The 21,601-nt window shown below is 37.8% G+C and overlaps 1 pseudogene; it reads left to right on the forward strand.

The window, feature by feature from the left end:
• Positions 1 to 17,940, forward strand: part of LOC122739653 — a 91,259-nt pseudogene extending 73,319 nt beyond the window's left edge.
• Positions 17,941 to 21,601: the final 3,661 nt, after the last annotated feature.

Here is a 21,601-nt window from a genome sequence, read left to right on the forward strand (position 1 = left end):
TTCTTTTAGACATTATTACATAATCTTCTTTTAGCAAGTAAACCACATCATCTTATACATGAATTCTCTAGTATAACAGTAGCAGATACTTAAAGTGGTGATTAATTTACCAAAAGAAATAAGACTTAAATTAGCAAGATTCAATATTCAATGTTTTCAGTGAGGTATCAAGCAATAGGGTTCAATAACCCTTTCTGGTCTTTTTTAGTTAAACAGAACAACATACAAGAGAAAGGAGAAAAAAAAAACTCATTAGAACTCATGGTTCTCTCAAAAAGAAAGAGTAAAAAAAAGAATTCTGGTAGGTTCTGAGGCCCAATGGCCTCACCCACAGCATATATTTAAAATGTCTTTGAAAAGTCACTTAGTTTACAAAATTTAGTTTTAAATAAAAGCAAAAGAAACAAAAGTCAAAAAACAAAGCAAAACCAAAAACCAAAAATAAAAAGCAAAAGATTCGCTAAGCACCCTTTTGTGCTCTTAAAGAACTTAAAGGTGTGGTGAATTCCAGGTCTTTTCAGTGACTTTCAAAAGTCAAAACAAAAAACAAAAAGGATTAAAAAAAATAGGTATAGGGTAGGGAAAGGGTGGGGGAAATTGAGGTAGGCCAGAAAACTAGGCCATGTGCTTCAGTGCTTTGCCTATAGAAGGAAATGCTTGTTAAATTTTAAGGTATTTAAGCTGCTAGAGTTTGGGGTAGGCCACATTGTTTTAACTGGTTCCCCAATTCTCTGCATGCCAATGTGGCAGGGGTTTCTGAATTGTCATTGATCTTTCTAATGCTGTCATAATGGTCTTTATGGTAGAAAATGTGGAGTTCTCTAGCATCAGTTTTGTCTGTGCCACTGATTTTCAATAAAGGCTGATTTAACTGATGAACTACCACATTCAGCTGATGCTGCTTAGCAAATACTACAATTGTATCATTTCCTCCCCACTTTCCAAATTTCTTTAATTCGTCAACATATTCCTCAAAAGGGGAGTCATTTACTCTAAAAGACTCAAACTCTTCTCTACGGTTAATCATATAAGAAGCAGCTTCTTGTCTGTGTCTGAGATGATTTCTACAGTGACCTTCTAGCTTGTCTGCTAAAGCCCTAAAAAGGCAATTTCTGTCTCCTGATACTTTACAAAGACTGAGTCCCAAAGCATTTAACTGATCAGTGGGATTATCAAATGGGAACTGCCTATTTCCTCTGAACTCTCTTTGCTCTTTAACAGTTGCTATCATTAGGGTTTTTAGCTCTTTAGCATCTACCTCAGGTCGATCTGAAATCTCTTCACCTATGAATGGTGCAGGCTTTACATGAGAGCAATGAATCCATGAGTCTTTTCCACGAATTTTAATGGCAGTAGGAGTTGTCAATAATACCTGAAAAGGTCCTTCCAGGCAGGTTGGGTTCCACTGGTTTTCTGAAAATTCTTTACATGTATTTTATCTCCTGGGTTGAAGTTATGCAATGAAAAGTCTAATGGTCCTGCCTGGACCACAGCTCCTGCCTCATGGAGTTCATGTAGCCTGGTTTGTAATTCCTGTATATAGGAGGCAACAGAAGTATCACCTCCCACTGGTGATATATAAACTGGGGAAAAAGTTTTAGCTTGAATAGGAGGGTGACCAAAAAGCATTTCATAAGGAGATATATAAAGTTCTCCTCTTGGTCTACTTCATAGATAGAATAATGCCAATGGTAGAACATCAGGCCATTTCAAATGGGTTTCAGTACATAATTTTCCAATCATACTCTTAAGCTCTTTATTCATATGTTCAACTTGGCCTGAACTTTGTGGATGGTAGGGCGTGTGGAATTTTGGAGTCACTCCCAATAAAGAGTAGATTTGGGATAAAATCGAATCAGTGAAATGTGTGCTTTTCTCAGAATCGATGCGGGCTGGTGGGCCAAAACGAAGTACTATCTCTTTAAGAAGAATTTTGGCAACAAAGGCAGCTGTGGCTCGGGGGCTGGGAAAGGCCTCCACCCACTGAGTGAGCTGATCAACTATAACAAGGCAAAATTTATAATGTCTTGCTTTTGCCATCGTAATATAATCAATTTGTAAGTGTTCAAAAGGTGTATATGCTAGAGGACACCCTCCATAAGCTTTGGCCTTAAAAGCATACTGATTATAAGACTGACATGTGGAGCAGCCTGAGCAGATTCGAGATGCTGTATTAGTCACACCTGGTGCTATCCAGGTTCTCTTAATAGAGTCTACAATGCCTTGTGTACCAAAATGGCCTTTCCTGTGAACAGAGAGGCATACCTGGTGGTAGAATTTCCAGGGAAGAAATGGCTTACCTTCCGGAGACACCCAGACGCCGTTGATCTGTTTTGCCTTAAATTTCTTTTTTCCACTTTTCTACTTCAGAATCGTCATAGGTTAGGTTGGAAGGAATATCCACAGAAGGTGAAAGGTCAAATGCATGTTCAGGAGCTTCTAATGCAGCAAGCTTGGCTGCAGAATCGGCTCATGCATTTCCCTTTGAAACAGGATCACTATTCCCTGTGTGGGCAGGGCAATGTACAACAGCTAGGGAAGAAGGCAGTTTCAGGGCATCTAAGAGGTCCTTGATAAGGTCCCCATTGGCAATAGCCTTGCCCGAGGATGTTAGGAAGCCTCGTTGAAGACAAATCATACCAATAAAGTGGCATATGCCAACGCCATATTTCGAGTTAGTAAAAAATAGTGGCACTCTTACCTTTGGCTATATTACAGGCCTGTGTAAGAGCCACAAGTTCAGCAGCCTGTGCACTAAAATGGGAAGGAAAAGAAGCTGCCCAGAGGGTGTCATAATCAGAAATTACAGCAGCTCCAGTAAAATGGGTTCCCTCTCTCAAAAATGAGGAACCATCTGTATAGAGGACAAGATCAGGATTTTCTAAAGTTGTATCAAAAAGATCATCACGGGGTTTTTCAGCCATATCAACTAAAGAAGCACAGTCATGCAACGGTTCCCCCCCCCCAAGAATGGTAAATTAGGGAGTAGTGTTCCTGGATTAAGAACTGTGCAGCATTTTAAAGTGATATTCTCATTACCTAACAGGGTTATTTCATACTTAGCCAGCCTTTGATCTGAAAAGGCTTGTGTCCTGTGACATAGTAAGAGAGCCTCCACTTCGTGAGGGCATTGCACAGTTAGAGGGTTACCTAGAACCAAATCAGAGGCTTTTTCTACCAAAAGGGCTGTGGCCACGACTGCTCTAAGGCAAGGTGGTGCTCCAGCTGCTACAGGGTCCAGCTGAGTTGAATAGTAGGCTATAGGGCATTGGTTAGGCCCCAGTGATTGAGTCAGAACTCCAGAAGCCCTTTGTTCATGCACAAAGAGAGTAAAAGGCTTACTATAATCTGGTAGTCCTAGGGCAGGTGCTGATAACAAGGCCCGTTTTAATTCTTTTATGGCTGAGAGATGCTGGGGATCCAACTGTAAAATGTCTGGGACAGAACTTTTTGTTAGAGCTATGAGAGGTTTAGTAATTTCACCAAAAGAGGGTATCCATTGTCTACAGTACCCAGCTGCTCCCAGAATGGCTCTTAATTGCTTCTTAGTAGAGGGGGCAGAAAGTTGTTGAATGGCCTGGACTCTCTTAGAAGAGACAGAGCGAGTTCCAGCAGCCAGAATAAATCCTAAATATTCCACCTGGGGCAAACACCATTGTACCTTTGACTTGGACACTTTGTGGCCTCTCTTGTGCAGCTCTAGTAGTAAGTGAGGGCTATCTTCTTGACAAATTTCAGCATTAGGGGAGGCTAAAAGTAAGTTATCAACATATTGTACTAGTGTGGAGCCTTTAAAGGTAATGGAGGCCAGATCCTGCTGTAAAATTTGGGAAAATAATGTGGGACTGTCTACAAATCCCTGTGGGAGTCTAGTCCAGGTCCACTGTCTATTTTTCCAGGTAAAAACAAATAAATATTGGAAGTCCTCATGTACTGGTATGGAGAAAAAGGCAGAGCAGAGGTCTACCACTGTGAAACATGTAGATTCATAGGGAATTGATGAAATTATGGTAGAAGGGGAAGCCACTATAGCATGTCTAGGAATAACATAATTATTAATTGCTCTAAGATCTTGCACAAAATGATAAACAGGTTTACCATCTGGCCCAGGCTTGGGTTTTTTAACTGGCAAAATGGGAGTATTGCATGGAGAGTGATGACATGGAATAATAATACCCTGGCTTTTCAAAGCCTCAATTATAGGTGTGATCCCTTCTATTGCTTCCCTAGACAATGGATACTGTGGAATGGAGGGGGGTGGTCCCCCCTTAACTTTAAAGGTAACATGCATGGCAGACTTAAGGAGCCCTACCTCATTAGGGGATGAGGCCCATAAAGACTCAGGAATGTCAGAGGGGATTTTGGATACCTCCCCTGCTGTTCCTTGAGCTTCTGTAAGTAAAATTGGTAATAAATGAACAGTATCCTCTGGCAATTGTAGGGAGACAGCCCCATCTGGAGCACAAGATATGGGTGCTCTAAGCTTGCAAAGGAGATCACGACCTAATAAATTTACAGGGGCATCAGGCATGAGTAAAAATGAATGTTCTACTGTTAAGGGCCTCATAGATACCATGCGAGGATTCAATTTTGCCACTCTCTGGCTCTTTCCTGAGACTCCTACTACATTAAAAAATCCTACAGGTCTACACCCAGCATCTGGTTTGCTTACTAAAACTGATTTAGAAGCTCCTGTGTCTAGCAAACAGTCATAATACGTGTCCCCTACTTTGAGGGTCACATGAGGTTCATTACTCTGGGGAGGTGAATGGACTGGCACAAGTGCATTCAAAAAATCCAGATCTGGGAATATGCTGCTTTCATTATCTATGTTCCATTCCTCCCCTTCCTCTTGTCAATCCTGTGACCCCCTTTGAGGGAGTCCATGGTTACCTTGATTCTGGTTCTGTCCTTCTGTTTCTCCCTGATAGGGTCTACGGTTATTCTGATACTGTCTGTTTATATCCCCCTGAAAAGATTTATATCCATTTTGAATCTGCCTGTAATAAGGCCTATAATTACTCCGGTTGTTTCCTTTCTGATAAAAGTTTCCAAAATTATTTTGATTTCCCCCAAAGAATTCCTCAAGGCTCTCAGTCATTGTCCTCTTAAGGTCTTGTTTTCTAGTTCTACATTCCCTCAAGAAGTGTCCTTGTTTTTTGCTGTACTCGCAAAATTTAGGGGGTTGATAATGATTTTCAATTTTCCAGTTTCTCTGCCCTGTTGTTTCCTGTACTGGAGCTAAAATGTCCTGTCTGTTCCTTTCTTCTCTCTCATTTTCTTCGTAAATATATGTTGCTATTTCTTTAAGTCTGTCAGGACTCAAACTATTCCACCCAGGACATTGCTTTTTAAAATATTTCTGAATTTCTGGTAAGGACTGGTTTACAAAATGAGAGCAGATAATATGGGTGTCTCTACTGTCTAATGGGTCTAGTCTAGCATATTGCCTGGCATACTTACACAGCTTGTCATAAAATCTACTAGGTCTCTCATCAGGTCCCTGAACTGTATCTATAAATTTTTGCCAGTTATCAGTCTTTCTAATACAGGATTCCATTGCCTTCAGTAATGTTTCCCTTGCATCTTTCAACATATCAAAATGCTTACGGTTATTGGGGTCCCAGTCCGGGTCTTGAATAGGCCACCCAATATCAACCTTTCCCGTGGCTTCCAGGCTGTTTGCTGCAGCTACTATATCTGCTCTTTCTCCTGGGGACAATATTGTTTCCATAAGGTCAGTAACATCATTCCAAGTGGGTTGATATGCTCTAAAAATTGCTCTAAACTGCCTGATAACTGCTGTGCGATCTTCATCAAATTTAGGAGTGCTTTGTCCCCATAAAGCCAAATCCTTGGGTGTAAACGGTGTGTATTGTCTGAGCTTATGTATAGTACCTTTTTGACCATGGGCGAGGATCTCTTGAAAGGGAAAAAATTTTTACTTTCTCTGTCTCCTCTACAGGGGAATCATTTCTTTCTTTCTTTGTTTGTTTGGCATTGAGGAAGTAGAGGGCAAGGGAATAAGAGTTGGGTCATTTGGAATTTCAGTCTGAACGGCCTTGGATTGAGTTGTATTATTGGGCGTTTCGGTTTGGGAGGCCATGCCTTTCTGCCAGTTTATTGTTTCAGTTTGGGAGGCAGACTCAGATGTAAACTGGGGACTGGATTTTCTTCATCTTATATTTTTAGTATGATAATTTTCACTTGCTCTGGCCCAGGTTTTCCAATAATGTAAATGTTCAGGTGGACATCTACTTAGGGTTCTTTGCAAATGCCTCAGTGTTTGGGGAACAAATGACCCATATTTGGGCCATTCTTCCTGTAATTCCTCATGCCACATAAAACACAGTCTGATAAGCTTTCCTCTGGTCATGGTTCTATTTAGTCTAAGTTTTCCCTCATTCCAATCCATAAGTAGCTTTCCTAATGGGGAATTCCGGGGAATCATCTTTATTCTAATATTATCTGGGCATGCCAAATTCTCCATACCACACCACAAAGCCCCACAAAATCAAAAAGAGTAATAAAAATATATTCAAATTCAAACTGGCCAACATCTCTGATTAGTGAAGGTAAAGCTAGAAAAGGGGTACTTAGGATGTTTAAAAGATCCATTTGAAATTTAAAACAGCCTATACTTGGTAGTTCTTTCCAATTTAAGGGGACAGGGGAGGGGAAATCTTACCCAATCAGAAGATCAGAAGATGAAACGTTCGGTTTTCCTCTTCGTGGTCAGCCAAACTGTGTAATTTAAGATTCTAAATGTGGATTCTAATCTGTTCCCCCAGTTTTTTGGGAAACTGACTAAAATCACTGATAAAACAAGTTTAGGTTTTTAAGGGTTTATTGGAAAATAGAAAGAAAAAGATTGAGAACAGAATTCCAACAGCCTGGCATTCCTATCTTTCCTCAAATTACCTGTGAAGTTCTCTGCCACCACCACCATCCAGTCAGGAACCCAAAAAGCCCCAGAGCTCTCCGCGCAGGCTCCCTTTCCTCCTTCCTGTCTCCTCCCAGACCATAGGAGGCTCCTCAAGTTGATTGGCTGGTAGCCTTGATAGACAGCTCCCATGAGAAAATGTCATTTCCTGACGCCAAGGATGTCTCTGAGGCATTTTCCTCATGGTGGAGCTTTCCCACAGCAAGTCTCCAGTAGGTAGCATCATTCCAATCATTACTATATATATATATATATATATATATATTCCATATGGAAAACTTAGTGAGTTGTGCTGTATTAGAATATATAATGTTATATATAATGTAGAATATTATATAATATATAATTATATAATATATTAGAATATATAATATTTTGGAATATGTGTGTATATGGAAAATTAATGCCTTGTACTCTGAATGATGAATAAGGTTATGTACTTGTCTTCAGGAAACTGAGCATTAAGTGGAAGAGGGAATACAAGTCACATAAAAATAACAGCATTACAAATGTATAGCATTTAATTTGTGCAGTAGAGTATAAGTCCTTTGAGGGTAGGGACTGTCTCATTTTCATATTCATATACCCAGCAAATCGCACAGGATCTAAGAAAAAGTTGGCCCTTAATAAATGATTGTTGACTGCTTGAGTAAAAAGGAAGCTTCTCTACTATGCATGATCTAAACAAGGACCCAAAAGAAGCATTTGCCTTCAGGAGCATGAAGGATATGGGAGACTTGAGTTGTTAGAGGTACATGACTTCCTTGGAAATTTAAGTTAAATCAACCAATATTTGCTATTTGTCTGCTACATATAAAGCACCATACTAATTGTGAGTGATACAAAAATAAAAATAAAATCATCCATGTTCTTAATATGTTACAGACATTCTTCTGGAAGGAGTTATGCACTGATAGGAAAACAATTAAAAAGGAAGTATGTGGCTATTGATATTTATTCAATAAGTCAATCTCTCCCACTAAAAGTAAGAAATGACATGCTTATTCAATTAGAAAAGAAGTAAAATAGGGGCAGCTAGATGGCGCAGTGGACCGAGCACCAGCCCTGGAGTCAGGAGTACCTGAGTTCAAATCCGGCCTCAGACACTTAACACTTACTACCTGTGTGACCCTGGGCAAGTCACTTAACCCCAATTGCCTCACTAAAAAAAAAAAATAAAATAGAAAAGAAGTAAAATAAAAGGAAGGATTAATATTTGGAAGAAACAATTCATTAAGTGCTCACATTGTGCCAGGAACAGTAGATTCCTTTTAAAAATAATTATTTTATTTATTTTGTTATTTCCTAAATACACGTTTAAAAAATAACAATCTTTTTAAAAAATGAATTTCAAATTTTCCCTCCCTTCACTCTCTCCTTCCTTCTTGAGAAGGCAAGAAATTTATAAAAATAATATATGTGAGGTCATGCAAAACATATTTCTCTATTAGCTATTGTGACATTTAAAATTAAATGTATGGTCACCTATTGCTGTGCCAAGTGTAGGGAAAATTAGCTGGGGTTTCTAATATATTTGTTACTTAGAAATTAGAGGCTACTGCACCATTTTGGGGTATTAAACACTTACTAAATTATATTAGATATTATTAAAGAAAGAACACATGCCTCTGAAAGGTAGGAAAGACTAGAAAAGATAGAAAACGGGGAACCCTAGTGGGCTGTGTCTGCACTCACCCCATTCCTGCACCAAAGAAAGCTAGTCAGTGTGCAAGCTCCCTGAGGGCAGGAACAGAGCCTACCCATAAACATTGTTCAAAGCTCATTGGCTAGCATCAATCAAATCCATTGGTTTGCTGGATTTGAGGGCATTTTGGTGCAGTCATGTTGATGTCAGAGCCCCAGAGAACAGGTCCTCTGGTGGGAACAAAGCTTTCAGATAGGTGTGGTTTTGGGGCCCCTGGAAGTCCCAAGAGTCCTATTATTTTCTCACACAATATTACAAAATAAAACAATAAAAAGAAAAAAAAGTAACAATATTTGCTTCTAACTTCATTCAGAGTCCATCAATTCTCTCTATGTAGGTGGGTAGTATTTTTCATCATGGGTCCTTTGGAATTGTCTTGAATCATTATCAATCAGAGTAGCTAAGTTGTTTGTTTATTTGTTTTACAGTTGATCATCTTCACAATATTGATGTTAATGTGTATGTATACTTTTCTCTTGGTTCTGCTCACTTCATTTTTCAACAATTTGTATGTTTTTTCTGTTTTTTTCTAGAATCATCTTTCTCACTTTTTCTTATGGTACAATAGTATTCCATCACAATAATATACCATTAATTAATTTAGCAATCTCCCCAATTGATAGACATCCTCTCATTTTCTAATACTTTTCCCGCTAAAAATAGTGCTATAAGTATTTTTAATAGGTCTCATTTTATAGTTGAGGAAACTAAGGCAGAAGTTAAGTGATTTGTCCAGTGTCACACAGTTATTAAGTGTCTGAAACCAGATTGAAATTCAAACTTTCTGGACTCTAGGACTAGGGTGTTATCCACCATGCCACAAATTTGGTCTTGGGTTCCTGTCACCTCATTCTTTTGGTGGATTGGCCACTTTTGAGCTATATAGGGTATGAGTGAATTGTATCTCATTGGTGGGTAATCCCATCCATGTCTTAGCAGCATTTGCATTGAAAATCAAAAACATACTGGAGTTAGGTTCAGCTTTTCTCAGGGATCATCAGGGAAATTATTGAGCACCTTATGATTGGAGTAAAAATAGGACTGCCACAAATATCAATGGAAAGCTCAAACTAATGACATTATATAATTGCCCCCAACTCATCAGGAGTAAGTACCTCCATGAACATTATGGAGATATATAGTACAGTGCCTTGTATATAGTAGCAGCTTAATAAATGTTTATTTATTGATTGATGATTAATCCATGTTCAGGGACTCAGAATTCATCTCTGAGCTTGTGGGTTGGGATTAATATATTAAAGCAGATATGGATTCTAAATATATGCAAAGTATGTTCTTGAAGAAAGTACACAAGAAACTTTAAGGATCAAGGTTTTATGTAGAAATTGTGAGCTGTGTTTCAAAATAATTTAGGGATCTACTATCCATGGTGAGAAGGAAGTGTACTCCAGACACAGTAGGATAGCTATATAAGGTATAAATATGAGAGACTGAATATCAAGTGAATGATGAGTACAGGAAACAACAGCCCAAATGACCCAGAATGGAGAGATCATGGTGAGTACCTTGGAATGAAAGTTAGTTGGTAATTGTATTGTGAGAAACATCAAATGAAAGGATCAATCGAACAATAAATGTCTTCTAAACAGCTACTATGTCAGTTAATATGAGTGGTCTGATGACTTTGGACACAGAGACAAATATGAAACATTCCCTGCTCTCAAGGAGCTTACATTCCACTGGGGTGACTACATGGATAGTTGTCCTCCTCCTTCTCTCCCATTAAAATGATTGTATATATATACATATATATACATATATATATATATATATATATACATATATATGTATATATATATAGCACTTTGAAGTTTAAAAAATACTTTAAAGTGGTATGAAATTTGAATGCATATTTGCAATGATCACATAAATAATAAATAGATAAGAAATATAAAGTTAGAGAGAAAGCATGGAGAACTGAGAAGGTCATGAAAAAAGTCACTTAGGCTGTGATACTTAAATAGAATGATATACAGACTGGAGTATTCTATGAGACAGACAGAAGAAGGGGGTACATTTCAGGAATGGGAAGTTGGATGGGCAGGACAGTGGCACGGAGTCAGAAGATGGAGTAACATGTATGAGGAACTGAGAGATTAGTCATTCTTGACTCTACCATGTGGGAAGGGGAAAAAAAATGTAAGATGAAGCTGAAAAGGTAGGTTGAGTCCAGATTGTGAAGGTGTTTGTAAAGCAAAGAAAAGGTATATTTCATCCTAGAGGCAATATGAAGACACTGGAGTTTATTTAGTAGAACATCTCTGTTTTCTAACCATGCTTCTATCATAGCCAGGTTTTTACTGCCTGGAAATCCCTTTGGGATCTGGGTGCAGTATAGATTGAAGTGGGGAAGGTACTTGAGTCAGGGAAGAAAGGTGAAAGACATTTTAATAATCCAGGTGAGAGATGATAAGGGAGTGAACTAAGGTGATCATTGTGTGAATAGAAAAGAGACAGATGTGAGAGATGTGAAAGGAGAAAAAATATAATTTGGTAACTAAATGCATAAATATAGTGAGGGAAGAAGAGGGTTTTTTTAAAATAAAAATATTTTATTATTTTCCAGTTATTTATAAGGATAGTTTTCAACTTTTGTTTTTATAGGATATTTTGTTCCAAACTTTTTCTCCCACCCTCCCTTCCTTCCCTCCTCCCCAAGATGGAAAGTAGTCTGATATATGTTATATATGTACAATCACATTAAACATATTTCTCCATTAGTCATCTTGTGAAAGAAGAATCAGAGCACAAGGGAAAAACCTCACAAAAGAAGGAAAAAAGAAACAGCCCCAAAGTAGAAACAGTATGGTTCAATCTTCATTCATAATCCACAGTTCTTTTTTCTGGATGTTGAGAACATTTTCTGTCATGAGTTGTTTGGAACTGTTTTGGATCATTACACTCTTGAGAAGAGCCAAGTCTATTACCATTGTTCATCGCATAATGTTGCTGTTACTGTGTACAATGTTCTCCTGGTTCTGCTTCTCTCAGTCAGCATCAGTGAAAAGGAGGTTTCAAAGATAACATCTTTAACTTCAAATAATGGAAAGTAGGCGGTGGTTCATACAAAAACTGAGAATTTCAGTAGAGAGGTATGTTTTTGGGAAGAGATCATATGATCAGTTTGGGATGTACTGAGACATCAGATGATAAGTAGTCCAGCAGGTAGCTGGTGAAGGACTAGAGTTTGAGAGATATTAGGGTTGCATTTGTGTATTGTGTGTGTGTGTGTGCATATGTTTATGCCTGTATACATGTGTACATATCTATCTATCTATTTACCTATTATGATATTTGTTAGTCCTCAACAGTGGAAGGTCATGCTATGTTTAAAATCTAATTGTGTGACTAAAATCTAATGTGTGGTCTCATTAAATTAGAAGGTTATAGCACCAGTCTTTGTGCATTAAGCATTTATTTAAGTATATGAGAAAAAAGAGAGAGAAAGAACACATGGAGTTCCAGAAGTTTAAGAAAAATACTAGTTCCTCCTCACCTTGCAGCTCCCACTGAGGCCTCCACCTGAAAAGAAGGATCCCTCATTCTTCTGCAGTTGAAGCTCCCTTCTGGCTGACCAGGCATGGTCCCCACACACAGCTCCAAGCTAATTGGTTGGTAGCACTGATTGACATGACTTACAAGCGGTTCTATGAAGAGATGTAACTTCTGGACACTAGTCACATGTTTTCTCCTCAGGGTGGCACTGCCCTCGTTCTCACAATGTCTTTGTCAGCAGGGGGGTGGCACCCTGACTCTCATAGACATCAAACAATCATTAAATGTATAAACAATGATGAGGTCACTAAGAAAGTGTACTGGAAAGAAGAGAGACTAGGAAAAAGCCTTGGGATACAATAATGGTGAGAAGAATGCTATCTATTTAGGTAGACTAAGAAGAATTTGACAGTCAGATAATCAGTTAAAAAGCTTATATTAAGCAAATACTCTGTGTCCGGCACTGCACAATTCACTGGGAATGAAAAGAAAGGCAAAAGACAGTCCCTGCATTTCAGGAGTTCACAATCTAATGTGAGTCAACATGCCAATAAATACATACAAATATCCTCTATACAGTATAAATAGCAATCAACAAAGGAAAAGCAATAAAATTAAGAGGGAATAAGAAAGGCTTACTGTGAAAAAAGATCCATTTTCAGTGGCTTTTGACAGAAGCCTAGGAAGCCAAGAGACAAAAACACAGAGAGAGGACATTTTGGTCATGTAGGACATCTATAGAAAATGCTTGGGTTCAAGGGATGTAGTGACTTGTTTGAAGAAAAGAAGGATGGTCGGTGTTACTGGAAGGAGAATAATATGGGAAGTATAAGGAAGTTTTTTTAAATTAATTAATTAATGAATTTATTTATTTATTTAGATTTTGTTGAGGCAATTAGGGTTAAATGACTTGCCCAGGGTCACGCAGCTAGGAAGTGTCAAGTGTCTGAGGCTGGATTTGAACTCAGCTCCTCCTGAATCCAGGGCTGGTGCTCTATCCACTGCATCACCTACCTGCCCCTAGTGTAGGGAAGTTTTAAGAAAACAGGAAAGATTCAGGAGTGGAGTTATTGTTTATGAAGGACCTTAAATTCCAAAAAGGATTTTTATTTGATCATGTAGCTGGTCAGATAGATATAAAGGGAGACAGGAAACAATACTGTAATGAAAGAAAAGAGAAGAAACAGTATCCACTCATCAAATATAGTTAATATTGTCAAATGCTATGAGAGATAAAGAAGGATGGAGACTAAAAATAGCAATTAGGAGATAATCTGGAAAAAAAACACAAATAAACCCAAAAAACAAACAAAAAAAGTCATAATTTGACAATGAAGAGATAAACTCAACATGAAATACAATTCCTTATATTTCAAATCATTAAAGATTAACTAGCTCTTGTTTCACATCCGTTCTAATTCAAAATTTGTGATTCTAAGATAAACAGGAAATTGGTACAACCTAATAGTAGAGAAGCATCAGTACTACTGGGAATGGGTATAAGTAAACTATATCTCCTCATCTTTTGTCTCTGTGTTGAATCTTCTTTGCCCCTATCCCATTTTACTCTGTCTTTTACCTTTTTGGAAAAATGACTCAACCTTCCCATTAAAGAAGTTACTATGATAATTATCATGTTGTTTTAAATGATTATTTTCATCCCAATATTCACTATCACTATCCTTCTCCATTACCATCATCATTGTAATTAGCAGAAGAACCATCATAAATATATTGATGACCTTAATCACCATCATCGTTATTTTCATATGATCATGATCATCCCAGAATGCTAGAATTTAAAAACTGGAAATCTCAGCAAAGGACATTGAATGCAATACCACCTGAAAATGTAGCCCCTATTAGACAATACCTTTCAAATGGTCATCTAGTTCTGCTTGAAAATATGCCTTAAGGCCAACTTTCTACTATCAAAGAAATTCCATTCCACTTTATTATAACTCTATGTTTTTAGGTATTTCCCCCTCCGAAACATTAATAATAAATTGTTTTTATTCAATTTCCATTAACTGTTATTAATTCTTTTTCTGAGGGCAAAAAATATAACCACAACAAAACCACCACCTGGAAATGTGAACAGATTCCACCATTTTGGAGAACAAACTGGAATAATGACCAAAGAGTAATTAAACTTCTATGCCCTTTTACCCAGCCATACCACTACTAAGTCTGTTTCCAAAGATAAATAGGGAAAAAGGAAAAAAAAACCTATATGTTATAAAAATGTTTATAGCAGCTCTCTTTGTGGTGACAAAGAACTGATTATCATATGGATGCCCATCAATTGGGGAATGGCCGAATGAGTTGTAGTATGATTGCAAAGGAATAATACTATGCCATAGGAAATTATGTTAATAGTTTAGAAAAAAACAACATGGAGACTTTTATGAAATAAAGAACAGTGAAATAAACAGAACCAAGAGGATTTTGTATAGAATAACAACATTATTCTTTTAAGAACAACTTTGAGAGACTAAGTCATTTTCAGTACTATAAATTTGCAAATTAACTACGAAGGACATATGAAGGTAGACATCTGCATTGAGAGAAAGACCTGATAGATAAAGGTATATATAGAATGTAAAAGGAATAGAAAGTTGTGCATAACAGATTGCCAGTTTCATGTATAATCATCTTTTTTTTCCCCTAACCTACTATGGTATGGAAATGCTTCTTTAATTTCTTAAATTAAAAAAAATAATAAAAATAATAAAATAAAAACAAAATGCTAACACAAACAAAATTCATCCATCTTTCTGAATGACAACCCTTCAAATACTTGAAATCATAGATTCAAGTATGGGAGAAGAAATTAGGTCTATAATCTAGGACCTTTATTTTATAGATGAGGAAAGGGAGGTGTGAGAATCAGGGTGCTACCCCCTGGTGAGAAAGACATTGTGAGAATCACGGTGATGTCCCCCTGAAAAGAAAGCATGTGACTACCATCCAGAAGCTGCCTAGTGTCAGGAATCTATTCATAGACTGCCTGTGAGTCATGTCAATCAATGAACCAGCCAATTAGATTGGAGCTGTGTGTGGGGACTGCTCTTCTTCAGGTCCCAAAGGAAGCTTCAATTGGAACACAGGGAGGATTGGCTTTTTTGTTCAGTAACCTGCCTGTAGTGGCAGACATTCATGTGTTCTCTTTGGAAGCATGGATAGATAGATGAAGGTAGCCTTCTCTCTCCTTCTCTCTCTCTCTCTCTCTCTCTCTCTCTCTCTCTCTCTCTCTCTCTCTCTCTCTCTCTTTGTTAACCTCTAATATACTTTAAAAAATGATTAAAAGACTAAATTGTTGCCAAATTTATCAGTAAACTTAGCTAGTTCTACTCCCACACACACACTGGGTGGGGGCAGATAAGGTGATTACCCATTAGATTTTGAACATCACAGAGGTCTAGAGAGGTTATATCCCTTGCCCATTATGATATAGGGTATAAATGGAAGAGCTATGGGCAGCTTTTAGGTCACATCTTGTAACTGTACCCTCACCTGTAGTCTCTTTCCCAAACCAAACACCCACAGTTCCTTTATCTAAAAAAAATGCATAATTTCTTTTATTCAAACCTTATAAAACATTACCTTGTAGTCTTTTACTAACCCTATCATTTCATTCTAGGGCAGCTAGGTGGTGCAGTAGACAGAATGGAGGGCCTAGAATCAGGAAAACATCTTCCTGAGTTCAAATCTGGTCTCAGATACTTACTAGATGCGTGATCCTGGACAAGCCACTTAACTCTTTTTTTGCCTCAGTTTCCTTTTCTGTAAAATGAACTGGAGAATGAAATGTCAAACTACTGTATGATATTTGCCAAGAAAACCCCAAATGGGGTCATGAAGAGTCAGAAACAACTGAACTAAATTGTTTCCTTCACATAAAGTTGGCTGAAAGAAAGGCCTATAGCAGATTTCACTGGACCAGCACAGGGCCAATGCCATGCATCTAGGCCTGGCCTCCTGCTTTTAAACTGGTCTGCTATAGTTCCACCTATAATTGCAGTTATGGCTCTCAGCCCAAGGCCCATGCACTGGGATATTGGTCTGGAGTCGCCAAGATAAGCTTGCCTTTGATGTTACCAGATATTTGGGAAGCCAAGCCTGCCAACTGGGGACATATGTAAGGAACATAGAAGCAATTAGCTAAGTTTTAGGTAGCATTTTTTAGTTTCTCAAAACTTGAACATCCCCCTGGCCCCTCACCCACCCTTGTTGCAGTACAAGTCAGTTCCTTGGAACAGGGCAAAGGGGAATGTAAACTCTTGGAGTTTCAGAAGTCCAAGCTAGTAGATTACAGTGATCATACCAGGAGATTAGCTGAATGACAAGTATACATTATGAGGAAGATGAGGAAAAGTAAGGGATGGACATTGACACTGGAGAGAAACTTCCTAGGCATTATACTAACCAGTTGATGCTAAGAAGCTGGTTGATATCCTCTCAGATATGGGGTTGAACATGGATCAGGGTGGTATGTCCTATGGAGAAAAGAGCCCTTGTCATTGCCTGCAAGGGTTCCACAACTGTATACACCAAGAGTGAGTACTATATCAACAAGTTTCTTTCTTCTTGGAGGCAGTAAATGCAACTCAACCATGGAAAAACATGCACAATATTGGGTTGTATCTTTGGTAAAATTAATCAGGCCTACCTACTTTTTTCTAGACATGATGTGTTGGAGGGGACACCCTGTGTATGACTGCCAGAAATATTTTAGATTATACTGGATCCACTCAAAGTTATCAGAAGATATATGAATATAATGGAATAATACTATTGTGCTCTAAGACATGATGAACAAGAGGAGTTTAGAGAAACCTGGAAGAACTTACATGAATTGATGCTGACTGAGAGGAGCAGAACCAGGAGAACATTGTATACAGTAACAGCAACATTGTGTGATAAACAATGGTGATAGACTTGGCTCTTCTCAGCAGTGCAATGATCCAAAACAGTTTCAAAGAACTCATGATAGAAAATGTTATCAACATCCAGAAAAAAGAACTATGAATTATGAATGCAGATTGAACCATACTGTTTCTACTTTTGGACTTTTCTTCTTCTTTTTTGAGGTTTCCACCTTGTGCTCTGATTCTTCTTTCACAAGATGACTAATGTAGAAATATGTTTAATGGGATTTTACATATACAACCTAAAAAATAGTTACCAGAAGAGCAGGAACTTCAAGAAAAAAATATGCTTGGGGGCAGCTAGGGAGCATTGTGGATAAAGCACTGGTCCTGCATTCAGGAGGACCTGAGTTCAAATCCAGCCTCAGGTATTTGACACTGACTAGCTTTGTGACCCCAGGCAAGTCACTTAACCCTCATTGACTGCAAAAAATGCTTAATCCATTTAAAATCCTGTGTATAAAGAATTTTACATGTACCCCGAGACCCTATTCAAGGTGGTATCCACTTATTTTTCTTATGAGGTAGATGGACTTCCTTTCTATCACATGCAAACTCATCATAGCTCATGTAAGACTCTATTGGTTGACTGGCTGGACCCATACATGGTATTTGATGTCTTTGGCATGATGGTCCCAGTTGGCCCTCTGACCATCAAGCAAGACTACACTGTTCATTAGTTCAAGGAGGTCACTGAACAGGAGAAAAGTAAAAAGGAAACAAATGAAATTAATCTTAATGAGGCTTCTGATAATGGACACTTTGAACTGGAGTACTTGTCCAATGCTAGGATGGCTGATGCTCCCAGCAGTCAAACTAAAGCTACAAGTCCCACGGAATACTAGTCATCTCCTTTCTCCAAGAGACAAAGAAGAACCCCATGCCAGAGGCTTTTTGTGAAATGATACTTGCCATTATTTATTGTTCATATGAAGGGATGAGGCTGAGGCTTGAATAGAAAGCATTCCATTAACTCAAACACACTGGAGCATTTGAGGAACCCATTGCCCAGCAAGGAAATGAACTATTCTCAAGGATGGAAATTGTTGCCCAGAAAGACCTCACAGTAGGTTCCAAAATCGGATTATGTTCATGTAGAGCTGAATAGCTCTAATTGCTAAAATTATAACTTGGGTTTTCTTTGTAAATGTGTGGAATTTCCAAGAAATTAGTTGTTTGTGAATTTTATGCCTCTGGAAGCTATGAACCTTCCTCATCCAATCAAAAGTAATTGGATTGGGCATGTGCCTTGAAGGGCTGCGCCTTATTTTATCATGGATACATTATCACACTAGGTCTTAAGCAGGTGCATTTGGTAACTCATGTTTCTGCAACTAGGAGATATTGAAAAGTTTTTCTAAGTCTCAGGTTTTTGGTTTCTGGATTAGTTTTACTTTCTAGGGAGGCAAGAATGACTTTTACTCATTTAGACATGGCCATAAGAGAACATTTATTTTAAATCAATGGAAGCTAATGAAATTCATCAAATAGCCACTTGTATTGGAGAGAATGTAGCCCACTTTCTGTCCTTTTTTTCCTGTTTCCTGAATCTTCCCCTAACTCTTTCCTATTCTAGCTCAGTGAACTTCTACCATATATTCCATTTCCATAGTATTGTTGGGAACAGTGCTAGTAATAATTAAAAGTTGACAGGTCAGTTCTTTTCTCTTTAAGGACATTGAACTCACAACAAGCTTATCGTCTAATTCTGGTACTGATAGTGGGGCAGAAGTGGACATTAAGGGGAACATCACGTCCATTCAGCATATCCAATGAAAGTAGCAAGAGTGGTTGGTACTTTAGATGTACACTGAAATTGACTCTTTAATTCTTGAGAAGGAAACTTTCAATCAAGCTATTGACTGCAGATTCAGGAGATTTAATTTGGTTTTCTTTTGAATTATAAAATAACTCGATGACAATATTTTTAAGATGCTTTAGCTCTCTGCTCATATATATAGATAGATAGTGGCATTTAAAATTAAGTGTGGATCACCCTATTATTGTCCCAAGTGTTAGGGAATTTGGCTGGTATTTATAATATATTTGTTACTTAGAGATTAGAGGCTACTGCACCAGTTGCATTAAGCATTTATTAAAACATATTAGTAAAGAGAGAACACATGGCTCAGAAAGTTCAGAAGTCCTATGTACCTAGGATAGAAGAGTGAGAGAGAGATAGTGGGGAACCAAACTGGACTGTGTCTGTTCTCACCAAGTTCCAGGGCCAAGAGAGCTAGTCACTGTGTAAGCTTGCTGTGGGTTGAATTGTTGCATTTTCAAAGCTAAAGAAACATTATATAAATGTAAGGCATTTGTTTTTAACCATGAGTATTTTTTATTATAAAAGTATTTTTTTTTATTTTATACTTACATGTAGAGATAGTTTTCAACATTTGTTTTTATAAGATATCTAGTTTCAAATTTTTCTCCCTCCCTCCCTTCCCTGCCCCTCCCAAAGACAGCAAGTAATCTGATAAAGGTTCTATACATACAATAACATTAAACATATTTCTGCATTAGTCATGTTATACGAGAAAAATTAGAGCAAAAAGGGAAAAAAAAAACCTCAAAAAAGAAAAACAACAGCACTAAAAACAAAAGAAATAGTATGGTTAAATCTACATCTGTATGCCACAGGTTTTTTTTTTCTTTTTTTCTGGATTTGGAGAACATTTTCCACCATAAATCCTTTGAAACTACTTTGGACCATTATATTGCTGAGAAGAATTGAGTCTACCACAAATGATGAACACATAATATTGATGCTACTGTGTACAATGTTCTCCTCATTCTCAATGCTCTACTCATCTCCCTCATCATCAGTTCATGCAAGTCCATCCAAGTTTCTCTGAAATCTGCCTGCTCATCGTTTCTTACAGCACAACAGAATTCCATTTCTTTCATATACCACAACTTGTTCAGTCCCTCAATTTCCAATTCCTTGCGACCACAAAAAGAGCAGCTATAAATATTTTCGTACATGTGGGTCCTTTTCCCTTTTTTATGATCTCTTTGAAAAAACGACCCAATAGTTGTATTACTGGTATGTAATTTAAGATTCTAAACTTGGGTTCTAATCTGTTCCCCCAGTTTTGGGGGAAACTGACTAAAATCACTGATAAAACAAGTTTAGGTTTTTAAGGGTTTATTGAAAGGTAGAAAGAGAAAGATTGAGAACAGAATTCCAACAGCATGGCAATCCTATCTTTCCTCAATTTTCCCATGAAGTTCTCTGCTGCCACCACCACCACCATAAAGTCAGAAACCAAAAAGAAAGAGACCTCTCCACACAGGCCCTCCTTCCTCCTTCCTGTCCCCTCCCAGAAAATGGGAGGCTCCTCAAGTTGATTGGCTGGTAGCCTTGGTGGACAGTACCCATGCTCAAACGCTACTTCCTGACGCCAAGGAAAAGCAGCATGACCTTGCCCCCTGAGGCATTCTACTCATGGTGGAACTTTCCTATAGTAAATCTCCACTAGGTGGCGTCATTCCAATCATTACACTGGGTCAAAGGATATGCCTTTTGGGCATAGTTCCAAATGGCTCTCCAGAATGTTTGGATCTGTTCACAACTCCATCAACAATACCTTAGTGTTCCATTTTTTTCCACAGCTTCTCCAACATTTATTATTTATTTCCTTTTTTGTCATATTAGCCAATGTGATAGATATGAGGTGGTACCTCAGAGTTGTTTTAATTTGCATTTATCTAATCAATAGTGATTTAGAGCATTTTTTCATATGGCAATAGATTGCTTTGATGTCTTCATCAGAAAATTGCCTATACATATCCTTTAACCATTTCTCATTTGGGGAATGACTTGACATCTTATAAATTTGATTTAGTTACAGATATGTTTTAGAAATGAGGCCTTTATCAGAAGTACTGGCTATAAAAATTCTTTCCCAGCTTTCAATCTCCCTTCTAATTTTGGATGCATTGCTTCTGTTTGTGCAAAACCTTTTTTTTTTTAATTTAACATAATCAAAATCATCCATTTTGCATTTCATAATATTCTCTATCTCTTCTTTGGTCATAAACTGTTCTCCTTTCCAAAGACTGGAGAGATAAACTATTCCTTACTCTCCTAATTTAGCTATGGTATCACCTTTTAAGTCCAAATCATGTACCCATTTTGACCTTATTTTAGTATAAGGTGTAAGATGTTGGTCTATGCCTAATTTCTGCCATACTATCTTCCAGTATTCCCAGCACTTTTTGTCAAATACTGAGTTCCTATCCCAGAAGTCGGAGTCCTTGGGTTTATCAAAAGGTACATAACTAAAGTCATTTACTACTGTGTCTCCTGTGCCTAGCCTATTCCATTGATTCTCCACTCTATTTCTTAGCCAGAACCAAATAGTTTTGATGACTGCCTCTTTACAGTAGACTTTCAGATTTGGTACAGCTAACCCACCTTTCTGTATATTTTTTTCATTAATTCCCTTGATATTCTTGACCTTTTGATTTTACAGATGAATTGTGTTATGTTTTCTAGCTCTA

This window comes from Dromiciops gliroides, chromosome 2, assembly GCF_019393635.1.
Source record: "Dromiciops gliroides isolate mDroGli1 chromosome 2, mDroGli1.pri, whole genome shotgun sequence".
NCBI lineage: Eukaryota > Metazoa > Chordata > Mammalia > Microbiotheria > Microbiotheriidae > Dromiciops > Dromiciops gliroides.